The sequence below is a fragment of the Dipodomys spectabilis genome, unplaced genomic scaffold (genome assembly GCF_019054845.1).
Source record: "Dipodomys spectabilis isolate Male_0828 unplaced genomic scaffold, ASM1905484v1 ptg000044l, whole genome shotgun sequence".
NCBI classification, from domain to species: Eukaryota; Metazoa; Chordata; class Mammalia; order Rodentia; family Heteromyidae; genus Dipodomys; species Dipodomys spectabilis.
In genome coordinates this window covers 584,655-606,153 of record NW_024870721.1, presented here as the reverse complement: position 1 = coordinate 606,153, position 21,499 = coordinate 584,655, and positions in this window count along the sequence as shown.

Below are 21,499 nucleotides of genomic sequence, written 5' to 3'. Positions count from 1 at the left end.
TTCCCAAGATGCAAACACATAGAAATATGGCAAGGGCTCAAGAGAGATGGTCAAAGACTTACAAATACATAAAATTATCTACTCTGTTTCAGTAATTCATTGACAAATCATCAAAGGCATGTCTTGAATTTTTTTAAAGGAAATGGAAACATACTCTGAGTTTATCAGGAACTGGGTGATGATTTGGTTGTTGAATTGTTGAATGCACTCCTGGGCAAAGGAGACACATATCTTGGGGAAATTGTTTGGGGGTTGGTGTCCTCACACAGCTTCACAATACAATGGCCAAAAACTTCTATGATTTCATAGCCATCTTTGCCATAGCAGCAAATAGGTCTCAGGCACTGATTTTGCCCTAAAGTGGGCTCAACAACAGCAAAAGGCACAAAGAATGAGAGGGAATGAATACTAGCCACTAAACTTCAGCTTGAACAGCTGTCCTGACCAGAATCTAGGATAAATTGAGCTGTTGAAGGCTGATCTCCATGTAAAGCCCCTGAGCACTAAGGACTAGGCACTATTACAGGTGTTGGAGAAACAGAATGTGGCTCTCTCCTCAGCAATTTCATGAGGTAAAGAAAACCAGAAATCATAATGATAATTTCTATATATCAGAGACATGAAATTGGTGATTTTGTGGCAACAACTTCATATTGGGGATGTTGATATGAGAGCCAACATCCAGGCAATTATCTAGGAGCAGGTACTCCAGACAGTAAGGACAGCAAATACATCGCCCATTGATGGGAATGGAGCTGATTTGCTTCAGAAAAGGAAAACAGCACTGACATGCTTGCTTGTGAAGAAAGAATGGAAAGGTACAAAGAAGAAAAAGATCCAAAATGAAGATAGGTATAAATTAGATAGATATTGGATGCTGCCGGTTACAAGAAGAAAAGTTCTGATTTTCGTTTAAATCTAACAACCCACTCTAACCAAAGTGCTACAATAGTAGTCAGACACATCTGATTCAGTAAAGAATACTTTTAAAATGTGATTCTAGCTGGGCTCTGGTGGCTCACAACTGGAATCCTAGTTACTCAGTTGGCTGATATCTGAGGATCAGGTTTGAAGCAAGTCCAAGGAGGAAATTTGGTAAGACTGATTTCCAATTAACTAAAAGAAATATGGACATGAAGCTGTGGTTCAACTGGTAGAGCACTAGCCTTTAGGAAAAAACGAAAGGACAGCACCTAGGCCCTAGGTCAAATCCCAGGACTTCCAAAACAAAGAAGCCAACAAATAAAATTTGGTGCTGTCATTCATCACTTAGCGTTCTAATTCAATATATTTGGTATGAGCCTTGGAAATTGTATCCTTAGCAAATGTTCGCCCCTCATATTTTGCTGCATTACCAGCTTTCAAAGCCCTGGCATCACCACTGTCTCCTCCTAGTTAGCATAGCATTCTACCACTGGAAATTTGAAGATATATTTTATTAATCAGAATTCTGATCATCTTTCCACATACATCAAATGAGTAATAGCCACATTCTACTATTCTGAATATTTTCAATCCTCCTTTGAGTTAATAAGCATTAAGGCTTAAAAATTCTACAGTGGTTATCAAGTTAATTCAATAGTCATTCTTCCACCCAATCTTGTAACATATCTTTATAAAAGGCGAGACTATATGAAAGTGTGCACATTATACCTTCTTACTATAATACTCTCAAGAAGTAGGGTTTTACAGAAACGTCCTGATTGCTTTGCCAAATGAAAGTATAAGAGATTTAAATAAGCTACCTAACATCTAAGAAGGAAAATGCTATTGGCTTTACAACAAATTCATTTGACTGAGGAAATGGGTTTCAGAAATGCCAGAGGCAAAGAGTATTATTCAAATCACCTTATCATGAGGTACAAGCAGCCTGTCTAGATCAACCTTCCAGGAAAAAAGCAATGAATGAAAAACAATTAATGCTTCTAAAACAAGCCAGTTGATGGTGGTTCATGCTTGTTATCCTAGCTACTTTGAAGTTTAAGAAGAAAGGATCTCAATTCAACGCCTGGCCAGGAAGAAAACCTTCCTCTCTGCCACCAGCAGACAGGAAGCATCAGCTCTGTGCCTGAAGCCCAGCTGGATGGCCTCTGTCTACAGACATCCAGACACACAAGACCACCCCCATCTTAAATATTATCAAAACATTCAAATAATATCTCCTGTTTGGGAGATAACATTTAAAAAATATATCAAAAACATTTCATGCATTCCAGTTAAAATGTCAGAGTTAAAGTGGAAATATGTACTTACTCACTCACTTAAAGGAAAGTTACTGACAAGAATGATGTTAATGGGGCTAGAGGCCCATTTGGTAACTTATCCACTCCACCATGTTTCCTCACAACCTGTCAGTCAGCCTGAACAGTGAAATTTTTGAGTGCAAGGAATGTGTTTGAGCATGTAGCTTGTGAAAGTAATAATGAAAAGCTAAACACTGGAAGCCCAGGCCTGTAAAACTAGCTACTCAGGACCCTGAGATATGAGAAACAGTTCAAAGACAACTGAGCAAAAAAGACTTCTATCTCCAATTAAACAGTAAATGAAGAAAGCTGAGCTGTGCTTCAAATGGTAGAGAACTAGAATCACATGAAATGCTAAGGGACAGTGTCTAGGTCCTAAATTCAAGAGACAGTACTGGCTCTCATACACAAAATACTCATGACAACACCACAGTATATGCATATGTTAGCAAGGGATGTAGATGAATGGAATGATGACATCATTTACCTCACTTTTAGTCTCAAGCTTTCTGTACAGTGTAGCTGAGTCTGTGAAAAGCCCTAGGTTAAATCTTTCCTCAAAATCAGCAGATACATCCTCATTTCCCTCAGCACATTCACACATACACATAAAGGTCTATATTTTTCTAACTAACTTTGAAATACATAACCAATACACACATGCTTCAGAATTGTGTGCTATTGTTTAGGTTTCATAGGGAGCAAAATATATCCAGGTTCTGGCTCATTCGTGTAATCTTAGATGCTCAGGAGGGTAGGATCTGAGGATCACAGTTTGATGCCAACACAAGCTAATAAATCCTCAAGATTCTTTTTTTTTTATTTTTTTCTCGGTAGTGGGGCTTGAACTCTGGGCCTGGACGCTGTCCCTCAGCTCTTCAGCTCAAGGCGAGCGCTCTACCACTTGTGCTACAGCGCCACTTCCGGTTTTTTGGTGGTTTATTGGAGATAGGAGTCTCACAGTCTTTTCTGCCCGGGCTGGCTTTGAACCGCGATCCTCAGATCTCAGCCTCCTGAGTAGCTAGGATTACAGGCGTGAGCCACCAGCACGCGGCATCCCCAAGTTTCTTATATTCAATTAAGTAGCAAAAAACCAGAAGTGCAGATGTGGTTCGAGTGACACAGTGACAGCATTGAGTAAAATAACCTAAGCAAGAGCTCTAGACCCTCAATTCAAGCCTGAGTACTGGCCCACTAGCCCTCCAAAATTAAAAAAAAAACCCAAAACACCAAATCAAATATATGTCAAAATATTTTGTAACTTTTGTAGCAAAATCCAATGACACAACATAGTTTCTGGTTTGTTTTAGATTTGGTGGGGAAACCCCAAATTCAACATGTGTTTAAGTGATGTAACAAACAAGCAACCAAATAAAATTTCCCAGTAAAGAATCTTCCTTAGTATTCACTGGGACCACTGACAAAGGGATTTTTTCCTATGTTTTTTGAAAATCAGTGTTGTTTTTTTTTTTCAGTAAGGGAAATAGTATAAACCTTTACTATATGTTTAAGAGTCATTGGAAGCGCCAAGTGAAGTGAATGTACAACAAAAAGCATACAATATTATAATTTTCTATGCCTCTGTTGAGACACTACAAACCTGTAATAGTGTGGCCTCTCAGAAAGAGAAGGGGGATGCTCAGCATCACTGGTCATAAAAGAAATGCAAATCAAAACCAAAACCACATTTTGATGCCTCTTACCCCAGTTAGAATGGCCATTATCAAGAGAGCAAATAATAACAGATGTGAGGGTGGATGTGGCTAAATGGAAACACACCAAACTGATGGTAGGAATGTAAGCTGGTTCAACCACTCTAGAAGGCAGAATGGAGGTTCCTCCAAAGACTAAACATAGAACTCCCCTAAGATCTGAAGTAGGTCCTGAGAGGAGACTTGAGCTGGTACAGTTTCTTTCATGGCTTCGCCTTTGTTTTAGGGATTTTAGAAGAAGAAAAACTTTTAATCAAGGTTTACTAGAACTTGGTTCCAACCAGCCCAGTTCCTGGAATGGACAGAATTGCCCTATGTCCCCTCCCCTTAACAACCTAAGTCACCTTGATTGTTCTGTTACAGACTGACCAATAAAACAGATAGATTGTAAACTGGCTCCTACTGGCAACATCTCGAGCTTACCGAGCTTACCGTAAACTGCACATTTTTCAAGTGCTTATGGTAAACTCCACTAAACTCCTCCTTTGTGTATTCTTACCGTAAACTCTGCTTTTTGCGCGTACTTCACCTTACCCACTGAATTAGTGAGTCATTTAAGCCAAAAGTTATAGGCGCCTTTAAACAGCCATTATGTGACAAACTAACCTCATTGGCCACCTCCATGTGGTCTAGTATAACTGTGCAATCTTTTGTATGTGTGTCAATCTCATTGGTTACCTGCATGACCAGGTTTGGCCTCCTGAATTTTGCCTTTAAAACCAAAGTACATGGGCCCCTAGGGGTCACAGTATCAGCTCCCAAGCCTGTGCTGCGGCCCTGACCAGTCAGTGTAGGCGCCTTCTTAATAAAGTCGCTTCTTTGTTAACAACTTTGTTGCAGTGGGCTCTGTCACTCTGGACGAATAGGTGGTCTGGCCTGCCTGAGTAGGGATCTTCCTACTACAGATCCAACAATCCTACTCCTCAGCATTTATCCAAATGATCTCAAACTAAGGCACAATAAGCTACCAGCACAACTATGTTCATTTCATCATTGTTTACCATAGCTAAGATACAGATCCAACACAATTGACTCAATAGATGAATGAATCAAGAAACTGTGGTATATTTACACAATGGAATTTTATGCTTCTATCAGAAAGAATGAGAGAGTCCTTTTTGTAAGAAAATGGAAAGACTTGGAAAAAAATCATATTAAGTGAAGCAAGCCAGGCCATAAGCAACATGAGCTCTATGATTTCCCTCATTTGCAATGATTAGCACTGGCCTGTTACTCCTGAAAGGGGATCATAATAGCTCAGGAGTCATGAACATATATATGACCATACAAAATGATGCTAATTGAAATGAACACCAAGACATAGAAACAGCAGGTCTTCTTTTGTTTAATTGTCAAGCTTGATGTAGCCAATGTACCGCAGCTAGTTCTTTCTTCTTACTTTATGTCATTTTTCTTTTCCTATGTTTTATCCATGGCAATTCCTGTCTTTGATTCTGGTACCCTGCATCCAGTATGTGCATTTATTTGATTGGGGAAAGGGAAGGGAAATACCAAATTGCTGAAAGAAGTACAAAAGGTGAACCATTGCAACAATGATACTCACAGGACTCTATGGTGGAAATTAACTTTACAATGTAATGGTGGGAGAGGGGCAGTGGGTGGAAGGGACAAAGGGAGAAAAAAACTGAAGTGGGTAACAATGTTCAATGAGAAATGTAACTAACTCATGTAAATGTAACCCCTCTGTACAGCATCTCTATTATAAAATATATTTTTAGAAATATAAAAATTAAAAAAGTGTTTTTCCCATAAAATCTCAATCTGATACCAATGGAACTACTGAGTTCATGTCAAAGAGTGTTTGGGGACTTTTAAGAAGCTAGTACTAAGTACATATAACCACAATTAAGTGATAATAAGAAAAGTAGCTCTTTTTATTGTATTATATGAGTAAAGGAAAATTTCATTTCTGTTTCCTTATAATTTATGTTTGCGATCTGTGTTGTTCCCAAGTCAGACTAATGTCTTGTTCTTCGCTTTCTTTGGTATGTATAGCTTGGACATGTAATCTGAGGTATAAGAAGTATTCGTTGTTCAATTTGGAGGCCTAGCATAGAAGCACTCCTCCCTGGCGAAGAAGTTAGACTGGAGGACCCCTAACACTCACTGTGGTTTCTCTCCCACAGCTCACTGAGGAATTTAGAAGTTTGAGACTGTGACTGCTAATTAAGTGGCTGTTATGATTAAGAATTATTGGTAGAATTTGAAAACATATTTTGGTAATAAATAGACTAGAAAAAATGTTATTTGCTATTTTTTTATCACTGTATTTCTTTTTGTCTAAGTATAAAAGCCAGCCTTAAACTAATGGCCTAGAATAAGCAAAATGACTTATAGAGCTCAGATCATTTCTTTCCACAGAAGATGACAGCAGCAGAAGAAATACAGGTCCACAACTGGCACAAGGAAGAGAGAGTGATGTCTCCTTAACTCTTAGGATCGAATGCTCAATGAGGAGCATTCAGGACTGATGACAGCTTAAGGACCTAACATTCCCTGTGTTGTTCCATCATAGGAAGCAGTCACCAGTCTCCCATCATACTGTAGCTGCCACACCTGACTGGTGACCTTGGCTGTGTACTGAGAACTCCCAGCAGGGCTTTGTCATGGCCACTGGAGAGTCAGGATTGCACTCGAAGAGGACATAGAGGAAGGTGGTAACATGGCCTGAGTCAGGGTTTTGTCAGATATATATGATTTGTAACAGGCACTACTGTCTTCTGGCTAAGAATGTGGGGTCCTGCACACGAATTTATCACAACAAGTGTTAGCTTCCACCATTTCCTTATGAAAGCCAAAAGAAGGTCATTAATGCCCAGAGGGCATTATTTTCATCAATATTTAGTAGGTAAAAAGCTATATAAAATCAAGTTCATCATGAGGAAAAAAACGCAGATGAAAACCAAATTGCAGGAGCATTTACAAAAAAATGTTTTTCTGTACAAATCAAATGTGACAAAATATTTAAAGTTATTGAAGCTTGGAAAGTTAATTTGATTTCATTTTTACTATGATTGCAATTGTCTTTTATATTTCAACTACTTAACGAAAAGAAGGTAGGCCAAGCACCACCAGTGGCTCACACCTGTAAGTCTAGCTATTTAGAAATCTGAGATCTGAGGAAAGTGAATTGAAGCTAGACTAGGTAGGAAAAACCTGTGATACTTGATCTCCAATTAACCATTCAAAATCAAGATGGAAGTTTGGTTCAAGTTGTATTCTTTTACCCTTGAGTAAGAAAGCTAAAGGTCAGCTCCCTGAGTTCAAGCCCCAGTATTCACACACACACACACACACACACACACACACACACACACACACACTCACAGACCCTATCTCAAAAATAACCAGTGACCAGGAATCAGACACAAGATGGTATTTTTCTTACACTTTTCATTTTTTTGTCATTTTTAAAAAATTTATCTCTCTTTGAGAAGTTAAAGGATAATCATGTAAAATAGTGGTATTCAATTGGTACTATTTTGAAAATGATCTACGCAAATTGTTTGTGTGGAAGGATGGGAAAACTGGAAGAGATGAGAGAAAGGATGATATTGTCCAAAAAGAAATATCCTCAGGGAAGTAGAGCTGTGGCTCAATATGAGTGCCATTCATCAGCAAAAGAGCTCAAAGACAGTGTCCAGGCCCTGGGTTCAAGCCTCATTACTGACTAAAACAAAAACAAAGACAAAAGAAATGTAATCACTACCACATGAATGTAACTAAAACCTCCACAGCACAACAACAACAGCAACAACAACAATAATAGTAACGAAGAAGAAGAAGAAGAAGAAGAAGAAGAAGAAGAAGAAGAAGAAGAAGAAGAAGAAGAAGAAGAAGAAGAAGAAGAAGAAGAAAAGAAGAAAAGTTAATAAAACCAAACCAATGAGAGAGAAAAATTGAGAGAGCAAAGGAAGGGGTGACCTTTCAAAAAAAAAGAAATATATCCATACCTGATTTATATGACTGTATCATCTGTGTAATTCACTTTTAGGATAATAATACAAACGAAAAAAAAAATAGTGTGAGAGGCATAACTCAAATGGGAGGTCAGACTAATATGTATGTGATACCAACGTCAAACCCCATTACCAATTTCCCCTTCCAAAATGAATCTTCTCATCACTTGTGCTTTCCCTAGCTTATGAAAGGGAGTGCAAACAGTTAAAGAGAGAGAAAGATAATCATATAATGCTCTAAGCTGGGGCCACATACTCTTATGCACCAGCTGTAAATAGTCAAGCTTACACAGAAATTCAGTATCATCCAAATCAGCAAGCAATTCAGTCTGAAGGATAGGGATAATAGGTGGAGTAAAGCCAAGCTGATAGGGTGAATTTCTTACTCTAAACAGGGCAAAAGGAAGGGGAGATACCCAGTCTGTGCCAGTCTCCAAGGCCAATTTAGTTAAGGTATCTTTTAGAGACCGATTCATTTTTTCTACCTGCCCTAAACTCTGAGGTCTATGAGCACAGTGCAATTTCCAATTCGTCCCCAGTGCTGCAGTTATTCCCTGACTTACTTTTGAGACGAAGGCCAGTCTGACCTGATGGTGGATGGGAAGCCATATACCTGGGTAGGATTTCTTCCAGGATCTTCTTAGCCATGGCATTCAGGGTCTCATGCTTTTTTGGGTAGGCTTCAACCCATCCTGAAAAGGCATCTACGAAAACTAGCAAATATTTATATCCAAATTTTCCAGTTTTAATTTCTGGGAAGTCTACTTCCCAATATACACCTAGCCTATCTCCACGGAGTAGAGCTCCTTTTGCAGCTGGTTGGTTAGGGGCATTGGTAAGCTGACAGGCTTTAAAATTTTTAACTATGTCTTCAATGAGTTGATTTCCTTGCTTAATTTTTACTTCTGAGTGCCGGAGCAAGTCCTGCATTCTTCGGGTTCCCATGTGAGAGACTCGATGGATTCTCTTAAGAATCACCTTGCCCCATCTTTGTGGCAAGATAAGTTTCCCCTCATGAGTTTTCCACCAGTCTTTGTTTCCTTCTCTCTCCAGGGGTTTATAGGCCATGAGAATTTTCTTTATCCACGCCAAGTCTTCTTGGGAGTACTGAGGCTCAGAAGGCAAAGCTCATGGCCCTGGGTCTTCTAGAATCAATACTTCTGCTCTGGGCTGGAGGGCCGCCTCCCTAGCTGCCTGATCGGCCAAGTTATTTCCTTTGGTTATAGAATCAGTTCCCTTTTGACGGCCAGGGCAGTGCATAATGGCAATATTTGCTGGTTCCCATATGGCCCGGATGAGGCTTAAAATTTCTTGTTTGGTTTTAATAGTCTTCCCTTAGCTATCAGTAGCCTGCTCTCTTGGTAAATGGCTCCATGGACATGCACGGTGGCAAAAGCATACTGACTGTCTGTGTAAATGTTTAGTCTCTTCCCTTTTCCCACTTGTAGGGCTTTTGTTAGTTCCACTAGTTCCACTGCTCTTTGTGCAGACGTTCCCTGAGGGAGTGTTTCTGCCCACACTATCTCAGTGTCCGTGGTGACTGCTGTACCCTTGTACCCTTCTCCATCTCAAATGAAACTGCTGCTGTCTGTGAACCAAGTAAGCTCGACATACGATGGTGGCATGTCCAACAAGTCTGGCCTCTTTTCTTGGCCCGGTCTCTATTTTCACGTTCAATTTCATGTTCTCTGTCTTTCCTTTCCTGTCTTTGCTCCTCTGTCTCTCTTATTGTAAACCTTTTCCACCGCGGCTACTAGATCCCTAATACACTTTTTACCAAGTCTGTCTAGAGCCTGCAACTTTCGCTGTATATCTGGTGCAGCCTGATTTATATAGACAAACATAACCATCTGAGCCAACTCCTGGGCCTCAAGATCATATGGGGTATATTGACTAAAAGCTTCAATGAGCCACTCAAGATATGCTGCTGGACTTTCCCTTCCTCCCTGTCTAACATCATAAACTTTGGCCATATTTGTAGGTCTGCGAGCTGCGGTCTGGAGAACTGCCAACAGAGCCTGGCGGTAGATGAGGAGTCGCTCCCTACCTTCAACCTTATTGTAGACCCATGTTGGTTGGATCTCAGGAAAAATGGCAGCGATCAGGACAGGATCCATTATGGGCGCTCCTGTGGGGCCAGTGATATGTTTCTGGGCTGCCTCTCAGATACCGTCTCTCTCTTCCGTTGTAAAAAGGACCTGTAAAAGTTGACTACAATTATCCCAAGAAGGCTAATAAGTAAAGAGCATAGTTTCAAGCAAACAAATTAAATCCTGGGGTTTCTCAGAAAAGGGGGCATTTTGGGTGCACGAATTGTATAGATCACTGGTAGAAAATGGCCAATGTTGGCGTTGCTGTTGACCATCCACATCCACAAGACCTACAGCGCCTAAGGGAAAAACAGCTGCACTAGAAGGTGGGCTGATCCCATGGCATCGTCGAGTGACTGGCACCTCAGAAACTTTAAGGGCGGGTGCCGAGGGTTCGGCTGCTCATTCTACAGCTCCCTCCTTCTCTTGATCATTCTCAGGCTCTGCAGAAGGAACCTGGGAACGGGAGTATGGGGGAAGGAAACATTTCTTCTTCCAAGTTATCTCCCTGAAAAATCAGGGGGGAACAATTTCTTTTCCTCTTTCTTAGTTTCTTTTTGTAAGTCTAGGGGACTAGATGGAGTTTTGCCCATGGTTTCCAGTCCTATCAGTAGTACAGTCCAAAAAACAATAAACAGTACAAACAAAAAACATGCAGGCCTGACGGTTACGAAAAAAAAAAAAAAAAAACTTACAAAGTGGAGATCTCCTGAATTGGTCCACTGACTCCTGTCACGTCAGGGTTCCACACCTACGCCCCACAGCAGAAGGAACAGACCCACAGTGGTGAGTTGGACCTCAGTTAGGAGGCCATCTTGGTCAATTCTGGCCCAACACAGAACCCACCCCCTCTCCATAATTCACACGGCGGGGTTCCAAGGACCCCTGCCCCACATGGTGGGCTTCCGAGTAATCCCGCTCCACATGGCAGGGTTACTCCCGCACCACAATAGGATCTGGGATGTCTCCCAGTTCCTCCAAGGTTGTCGTGCAAGCGAGTCCGCTTCCACAACCCTTTATGAATCTGAGGGCCATCCTCACAAGGGAAAACGAAAGTAAAACAGACAAATGACAGGTCAAGACAAATTAACAAAGACAGTGCTGTTTTACCTTTGGAGTCTGAGGTCTTGGGGGCCTTTGGGGGATCCCGGATGAGCCCCAACTAATATGTTGTTCCAAGCTCGCAGGACACCCACTAAGAAGACCATTGAGAGTCAGACTTTACAGCTGTTTTAAGGTTTTATTTAAACGGGCTGCAGTTCGGGCCTCGTCCTACACTCTGAAACAGCAGAGCCTAGGAGGAGAGCCCCCAGCTAAAGATTTGCAGGGGTATAAAGCACACAGCCAACCAGGTGTTTGGATTACCACCTTGTGTTGCTTGGCTAGAAACAAGCAACAAGTGGTCACTGCCTCAAAACTTTAACCCTTCATAAGTTTTGGGCCAGAGCCACAAGATTGTTTCTCAGGACCATAAATCAAGGGGGGGAATGAAGGGTTAAAGTACTTGAAGCAGTGACCATTTGTTGCTTGTTTCAGAGCAAAGCAACACGTGGTGCTAAACCACCTGATGGTGTGCCTTTATAAGACCTGCAAATCCTTAGCTTGGGGATCTATTCTTGGGCTCCACTGTGTCTGAATGTAGGACGAGGCCGAGCTGCAGCCCATTTAAATAAAACAGCTGAAGAGTCTGACTCTCAGTGGTCTTCTTGGTGGGGGTCCTGCGACCTTGGCATAAAAATTCTACTGAACAAAATTTAAATAATATAGCTAGACATGGTACTATCCTACTATATGGTAATGCCAGCCAATACTCAAGAACCTGACACAGGAGAATAAGGAGTTGAGGAATTCTTAAATAGTAATTTACTATGAAACATACAATATCTTAAATTTATATAATGGAATAAATAGATCATTGTTAATGGAAGTAAAATCTTGGCAGAAATTTTAAATACATACATATGCATATATATTTAAACTTGGAGAAATAAAATTTCAAGTGGTATTATCTGCATCTTTCAGTCTACATGTCACATACATATTTACTGACACATTGGTTTCTGTTTAGTCTTTACAAAACACTGTTCTGTCACATAAGTTCACAAAATTGCAAAACAAAATGTACAAAAATTTACATTATCATAAATACAAATGTAGTTTAATCCCTATCATAATAATTTGGTGAAAATATGCATTAAGTTAATGGGATTGAATACTGTTCAAGAAGGGGAGTCCAGGAGAATGTAAATTGTGTGTGTGTGTGTGTGTGTGTGTGTGTGTGTGTGTGTTTTCTATGAGTAAATAATGGAGTTAGAATTAGACCTATTATTCTTGCTTTGTCTTTTTGCTCAAAGCTAACACTCTACCACTTGAGCCACATCTCCACTTCTGGATTTTGCTTTCTTAATTGGAGAAATATCTCAGATTTTTTGCATAGGCTGATTTAAACCTAAATCCTCAGTTTTTGACCTCCTAAATAGCTAGGTTTTAAAACATGAGCCACTGGTGGACAGCAACTATGTTAACATTTTTGCATGTTTGAATGAATTTTAAAGTAAGACATATATGTTACTTTTGAGAATGGCAGGAAATAGTAATTACTGTTTAACAGAATTTAAGACATACAAAGCTGAGAATGGCAAGTAGTTGAGAATAGAGTGGAATAAATCAAAATTACCTATGACAGTATTCAGTCTGTGCACAGAAATGATTCCATTGTTGGAGCCCAATGCCATCAGATAGCTGAACTCAATCTGGCTGCTATGCTTTTGAGGCCAGCTAGTGCTATTCACAAGAATCTGATGTTGTTGGATGCCAAGGATCAGCTTCAAGTTCAGAACCTGAAATATTTCTATTGATCTAGAAGGAGAAACATACCAGGACAAGAAATGTGATTAACAGTGCTGAATGCAAAAAACATCCAGTCCAAGGAAGACAGAATAGCTCCTTTTATTTTTTTTTTAAATTCAAGTCTTTTTTTTTTTTAGTTGTGATAAATTTCATACAGATGGGTTACAATTACATGGGCAAGACAGTGAGTACATTTCTTATCAAGCATTGTTGCCTCCTCCTTTGTTTCCCTTTTCCATCCCTTCCCCTCTTCACCCCCCTACCCCCACACCACCACCACCATCAAGACCCCGCAACCTCTGCCAAAGTTGTAATCTTCTTTTTTGACATCTTGTACATCTCATTGTTGTAATGGGTTCATCTGTAACCCTATTCAAATGGTTTGTTTTTTCCCTTCCACTCCACAAATTATATCAACATCAAATAGAGTGAAAGCAGGGCTTATATCATGGGGGAGGTACATACAAAGCAACAAAGAAATCATCTTATAAATATGTTGGAAACAATTGCAAGAAAGGAAAAAGAAAAACATTTGAAACCTGATCTTGGGGTTCATTTCACCTAACATCAACTTGTCTGACAATTTCTGTTTGTCTCAGACATATACTAGTTATTTTATTAAGTGAAGTAAGCCAGGCTCAAAGAAATATAGGTCCCATGGTTTCCCTTATATGCAGAATAACTCTTTGTATATGTGAAAAGAGTATTCTCTCGCAAAGAATCCTGAGCTGAATATGGTAGCCATTGTTTGTAATCTCTGAACTTGGGAGGCTAATTTAGAAGTTAGCTTGAGACCAGCCTAAGTTTTAGGCCAACTGAAGGACATATAGTAAAATGCAATCTTAAAACAACAACAACAAAAGGCCCAGTGACTGGGAATGTGGTTAGTGGTAGAGTGCTGGCCTCGCATGCATGAAGCACTTGATTTGATTCATCAGTATTACGTAAGCAGAAAAACTGGACGTGGTGCTGTGGCTCAATTGGTAGTGTGCTAGGCTTGAGTAAAAGAAGTTAAGAGAGTGTGCCCAGGTCCTGATTTCAAGCTCCACCTCTGGCAAAATTAAAAAAAAAAACCAACCAAGTGCAAAATGCAGTTTGTTGAAATAAATATGTTGAAGAAAATTGTGCTGTTGAGCATTCATAATGAACTTTGTTAGGAAAAATTTAAATTAAAATTAATTGATGAAATATTATCTGGCATTGGACAGAACATAGTGAGATCTAAAAATGATTGCTGCCTATGGTTACTTTGATACAACAACGTTAGAGATACAATTGCCAAATTGTGATTTTTTTAAGTATACAATCGTGGGTTTTTTTCTTTTTCAAAATAATTTTACTGCCAGGCCCCAGTGGCTCAACACCTGTAATCCTAGCTACTAAGGAGGCTGAGAAGTGAGGGTCTCTGTTCAAAGCCAGCCAGGGCAGGAAAGTCTGTGAGACCCAGATCTCCAACTAAAGGTTCAGAAAATGTGAAGTGGCACTGTTGCTCAAGTGGTAGAGTGCTAGCCTTGAGCTGAAGAGCTGAGGGACAATACCCAGACCCAGAGTTCAAGCTCCACAAGAGACAAAAAACATAGCAATAATATTAATTTTATTGTTACTATTAAGGTGTTATATATAAAGGCTACCATTTCATAAGTTTGTTACTTCCCTAAAAGAAACACATATCCATCTTCATTGCCAAGAGCTAAGATTTGGCTATCTGCTTTCCAGCTGATCTCTGAATGTAGAGGCAATGGATAATACAAAGCAATACAAACCAGTTCTGACTATAATTTTTCTTTGCACATCTTAAAAATCAATGCTGACAACATGAAATAAAAAATCCCTAAGTTTTAAACATTCTTCTAGACACATTGAACAGTGGGAACAAGTATTTTAAGAATAATGTCAGAGAGCTTGAACTCAGGGCCTGGGTTCTGTGTCTGAGATTTATTACTCAAGACTATTGCTGCTACTTTGAGCCATAGAGTGCCACTTCCAATTTTCTCGTGGTTAATTGAACAGAAAATCTCACCAAATTTCCTCTCCAACCTGGCTTTGAACTAGGATCTAGAGATCTCAGCCCTCTGAGTAGCTAGGATTATAGGCATAAGGGCCTGGCACCTAGGTAGAATAATTGTTTCCCTGAGACATAAGCCAGGTAGAATTAAATGTCAATCATGTTTAACTTTGTTAAATAAAGTTAACTGAAATGCCTTCCACTAGAAATAAGGAATCAAATGTGTAGGTGGGTTAAAAAGAGTTACCAAAAGATACATATTTTCCTTGTTGTGTTTTTCTTCCAAAATTGTGTGCTTTCCAGAATCAAACCTTCTCTTTCCTTGCTGGTTCCTTTAGTTTATTTCATACATGCCAACAGCTTCTTCAACTATAATTGATTTATGTGAAGAGCTTGCAAATATCTATTTTCAGTCCAAACACCTTGTATGCACCGCTCATCCATATATTCAACTGCCATAAAAAACTTGTGAAACGGTAATAATCTCTTACCATTACTGGATATTAATGTGTAAATAAAATGTACGAAAATAAAGAATAACATCAGGAAATATAACATGATTTTAATAGTAATGCTAACCATAAATACAATGTTGATTATTATCTGAGCAATTAATAAAAACCTCAAGAAAATATCAACTTTTTTGAGTGCTTATGTTATGGTTTAAACTAAGGACCTTACCTTCTCAATTAAGCTTGTTCCCTCAAGGGTTGTGCTCTGTATTTGATCCACAGCTCTCCTGCCAATTTGGGGGATTATATAGAGATAAGAATCTCATGGAATAAAAACTCATTTGTGTCATAACATCCTCTTATATGGTTATATGGTACCATGTACTAATTACTGCAAGTAAGGTTAACCATGGGACCTGTGGTTGTTTGAGCCTGGCTTATTTCACTTAATATAATTGTTTCTGCATCTTTCTATTTCCTAGCAAATGAGGCGATGTCAATCTCTCTGATGGAGGCATAGAATTCCATTGTGTGTGTGTGTGTGTGTGTGTGTGTGTGTGTGTATATATATATATATATATATATATATAATATCATATTTTCTTGATCAATTCATCTACTGAGGGGCAGCTGGGTTGGTTCCATATCTTAGCTATGGTAAATAATGCTGCAATAAACGTAGTTGTGCTGGTAGCTTAGTATGGTCTTGTGTATGGTCATTTGGTAAATGCCCAAAAGTGGGATTGCTGGGTCATAGAGGAGCTCTACGTGGAGTCTTGGAAAAAATTATATTAAAATCCACACACAAAGAAACATAGGTCCTATTGTTTCCCTTATTTGCAACAACTAGTATATGGCTGGACAAGCATAAAAGTTCAAAAGCTATGTACATATGACCAGATAAGATGATGTTAAGTGAAATGAACCCCAAGATAGGGTTTATAATCTACCATGTGATTTGTTTGTTTCTTTGTATGATCGTCCCCCATGATATAACGCCTGTTTTCACTGTATTTAAGGTTGGTGCCCTGCATCTTGTATACACCCTTCTCTAGCTTGGGGAGAGGAAGGGAAAAAAATGTTTAAATAGGGTACAGGCTGACCCATTGTAACAATGAGATGCACAAGAAACTATGTTGAGAAAGGAACTTTACAATATAGGCGGGGAAGCAGGGAAGGGAGGAGAGGGGGAGTGTAGTTGTGGAGGTGGGAGGGAAGGGAGGGTAGGGGAAAAACAATGTAGGAGGTATATATAACACCTCTATAAAGTATTTTTACAATAAAAACCTCTTTTTTAAAAAGGAAGGTGTTATGTACACCAAATATTGTAGCCCACATATGTAATCCCAGCTGATTGGGAAGCAGAAATGAAAATGATCATGGTCTGAGGCCAGGCCAGATAAAAAACTGCCATGACAGCCATCTCAACAAATGAGCTTGCCATAGTAGTTCACATCTGTAATCCTAGTTAATTATGTGGGAGGCATAGTTATCAAGTCTCAGTCAATCTAAGATCAGACCCTGGCAAAAAGTTCAGGACCTCAAGTAAATAAAACGGATTAGAAGTATAGCAAAAGTAGTTGAGCTGCTAGGTGCGATACAAGCAAATCCTATCTAGCAAGCAGAGAACCCCTGAATACTAGTAATACTTCTCTCTTCTACCAAAAAGCCTAAACAACTTTGTCCTATTTGAACATCTAATTTCAAGGCCACTGACAGATCAGAGATGATGACATTCTCTTCTTTAAAATTAGGTATTCAAAAGAGACAAAGTTATTAAGTTTTGAAAAAATGAAAAGGAAGAAAAATACATGTGATTTTTGTTAGCTCCATAATTTTGAAAACATAAAATGTACTCAAGTATTTAATATATATCCATATGTGTGCATATATCCATGTATGTATGTTTATATACATATATAAACATACAAGTGGTTCATCTCTTTTCTGTGTAGCAAATGGTACAAATGAATCTGTACAATCACTACTTAAAGGCATGAATAGACAAAGAGAATGAGCAGAAAACTCATATTCAGGAATGTATGGCTAGCCGATAACCTTGAAAATCTTTTCCATCAGTTTGCCTATGTTGGTTACTGCAGTACAGGGACAGTATGATGACAATGGGATACCAAGTAGATGAAATGAGAAATACAAATGGTAAAATATTCTTTCTGATCAATAAGTAGAATTCCATGTGTGTGTGTTACATATACTTGATTCATTTCTCTCTTGAAGGCTATCTGGGCTGATTCAGTAAGCATGGTTTTGCTGAAACATTTACTATATCCTGGTTTGTAATCTTTCAGGTAAATGCTCAGGAGTAGAGTTGCTGGATCATATGGAAGTGGGTAGTAAAAGAGGGGTGAAGTTAGAAATGGTAGAAGAATGAACAGGAAAAAGGGGGGGAGGAATGCAGAGGAATCCAGTAAATATGCTATAAAATTAAGCAGAGTGAAGGAAGAGGTGCATAGGGGAGGGATGGATGAGAATGTTGCAGTGTTGGCATTGACCAAGGTATATTGTACGCATAAACGGCATTGTTTAATGAGAACTCCTTTGCTACTTAAACTAATAATTAAAAATCATGTCCCTAAAATGTTCTGCAATTAGAAGAAAAACATGAGAATCTCCTCAGATCATCTCTAGGGTCTATAAATCTTTTTTTAGTTAGGATAAGTTTTAGAACAACACTAATGATACATATCATCTGAAGAAAATTTAATGATTTCCAGCTATTTAAAATAATCATTTTTGGAGATATGACTCCAGTGGCAGTGCTACCTAGTGAGCAAAGCGGTCAGATATTGAATTTATGTCTCGATCTCGACCAAAAGTAAAAGCAATTAGTAAGTCAGGCACTTTCCTGAGCTCTGGTAGCTCATGCCTTTAATCCTACCTTTAATCAGAAGGAAGAGATCTGGGGATCTCAGTTCAATGTCAGCTCGAATAGGAATGTCTGTGAGACTCTCATCTCCAATTCACTGCTAAAGAAAGCTGGAAGTGGACTCGTGGCTCAAGTGTAGAATGTTAGCCTACAGCAAAAAGCTCAGGGACAGAACCCAAGCCTTGGATCCAAGCCTTAGAATAGTGCATATACATACACAAAGGAAATAAGGCATTCAAGTTCTCAACCTTCCATTGCCCTAATCCTAACTCTAATCCTGGTCAGAACCTTAAGAGTAACCTTAATGCTAATAGTAATCCAATCCTAAAATTAATGGAAAATACTCAAGTTTAGACACATCCTAACAGATGCTCATTGTCTTTGAAATGATTTGCAGTTTGCTCCAAATCTTATAGATTCCCTGACTTGGACTCTGAAATCGTTCCCTATTATGAGTCATTAGCCTCAAATCTTCATATCATGAAAAGTACCATAATTTCCACTGATCTTAACTTTTACTAAACTCCTAGATCTCCAAAAAGAAGTTGCAGATTTGCTTAAAATCTAGTCTAGTTCCTAACCCTAACTATATATCTAAACCTTACTAGACACCTAACTCTAAATTTAACCCTATTGAACCCTGTATAGGAAACAGGAAAACTCTGTAGTTTTTGTTAAATTTCAAACTTACATTAGCAGAAAACTGTTTTCCCTTAAAGCTTACCCTTTCCTAAGCCTAAGTCTAACCTGAACTAGAAATGTAACCATAACCATAGACCTAAATAGCCTTTGGATTCTAAAAGCCATACAAAGACATTAGTTTTTACTCATTCTAACTTTGATTCAATTCATCGTCAAAAAAAAATGTTCATAGTTTTACTCAATATCTTGCCATTTTTTTTAACCCTAAACCTAACTGGAATATTGAGACTAACCCTCACACTAATCATACTAATAATAATCACACTAATCATACTAATCATAATATTGAGACTAAGACTCACACTAATCTGAATATTGTCAGCATTTTCCTATTTCACATTCATCCTAATTCTAATTCGATTTGTTATTAAAAGATTTAGTATCAGTTTGACCCTAAATTTTCCCTTTCCCTAACTCTAAAACTAACTCCAGCTGGAACTGAAACCTAACTTTCACGCTAATGATAGTCCAATTCTAATGTTTAAGAAAAATACTCTCGTTCTTATTCATTCTAATGAACACTCCAGTTTGCACTCTGGAAATGGGTTTCAGTTTTACATAATTCCCACAATTTTCTGCCTCTGACTCTGAAGTTATCTTGTTCCCTAACATGAACCATTATATTATTTGTCCTCCAGTTCTCTTATCAGGAAAAATACTGTAGTTTCCATCCATTGATCCTACCTTTTCCTGGACCTCTGTAGCCTAAATCAATTTCAGATTACTTACCATCTAGTCCATTACTTAACGCTAACTCTCAACCTAAACCTGGCTGAAAAACTATCATTAATCATTGCAAGAATGATCACTGGGAAATAAATATAATGATAATCCTCTAGTTACTATTCATTATCACATTTTTCCCTTTACTTGTTAGTGAAAACTGAATTTTATACTAAAAGTTTTCCTATTTATAAAACTAATAATAATCAGAACATAATACTGACCCTAATCTTAATCCAAATTATATATCAATACTAACACAAACACAAGTACACTAGTTTTCACTCATCCTAACTTGATTCAAATAAGCCTTCAAAAAATAGGTTTCAATTTTTTTTGGGGGGGGGGTCCGGTTGTGGGGCCTGGACTCTGGGCCTGGGCCCTGTCCCTCAGCTCTTTAGCTCAAAGCTAGTGCTCTACCACTTGAGCCAAAGTGCCACTTCTGGCTTTTTTTCTTTTTGCTTATGTGTTGCTGAGGAATTGAAAACGGCCTTATACATGCAAGGCAAGCGCTCTACCACTGAGCCACCTTCCCATCCCAGGTTTCAATTTTTTTTCCAATATCTTAGTCATTTTCTAACCCTAAACTTAATCTAAACTGGAACATTGAGAATAACCATAAGGCTAATTGTAAGTAGATACTAATATTAGTAGCAATACTCTAGTTCATATTCATTCTAATTCCTACCAGACTTATTCTAAAATTTACCTTCAATTTGACTCTCATTTTTTTTCTCCCTTCCTCTAACTCTAACTATGGCTAGAATCCTAACCATATCCTTGACACTAATAGTATCCCAGTTCTAAAATTTATGAGAAATGCTCATTTTGTGTCATCCTAACTGAAATTCCACTTGTAATTCTTGAAATAAATTGCAGGTTTTCCTAAACCCTACAGATTTTCTCACTCTTAACTCTGAATCTATCTTGTTCCATAACAGGCATCATTATATCCATTGATCTCAAATCCTGATATTATGAAATACATTGTACTTCCATTATCCCAGCTTTTCCTGCATTCCTAGAAAGTAAAATAAGTTCAACTTTACTTAACATTTAACACATTTATTTTTCTTTTTGTTGGGCGTGGGGCTTGAACTTTGGGCCAGGGCACTATCCCTGATCTCTAGGAATGGATACGATCCCTGAGTTCTTAGCTCAAAGTGTTTGCTTTACCACTTGAGGCACAGCACCACTTTTTTGTTTTCTGGTGGTTAATTGGACATAAAAGTCTCATGGACTTTCCTGCCTCAGATGGCTTTGAACTGGGTTCCTCAGAAATCAGCTTCCTGGGTAGCTAAGATAATAGGCGCGAGCCACTAGTTTAACCAATTTTTTTTTTTTTAGGTCCAGTCGTGGGGCCTGAACTCTGGGACTGGGCGCTGTCCCTCAACTCTTCAGCTCAAGCCTAGCACTCTACACCTGAGCCACAATGCCACTTCCAGCTTTTTTCTTTTTGTTTATGTGGTGCTGAGGAATAGAACCCAGGGCCTCAGGCATGCAAGGCAAGCGCTCTACTACTGAACCACCTTCCCAGCCCATTTAACCAATTTCTTTATCCTATTCTCAACCCCCTTTAGCCAGAAATCTAATCCTAATCATAATTTGATGTAACACCAAATGGTTAATGTAAGAAAATTGTCTAGATTTTATTCAATCACACTTTATTTTTGCTTCTACTTCTTATTGGAAAACTAAATTTTACCGTAAAGCTTATTCTTCCCTAACCCTAACCAGAACAAAAAAGTATCTCACACTTTAAGCCAAATTATATCTGAATGTTTAATGTTACAGACACTGGTGTTCATTCATTCTAACCTGATGCCATTCATTATTCTTAAAATATGTTGCAGTT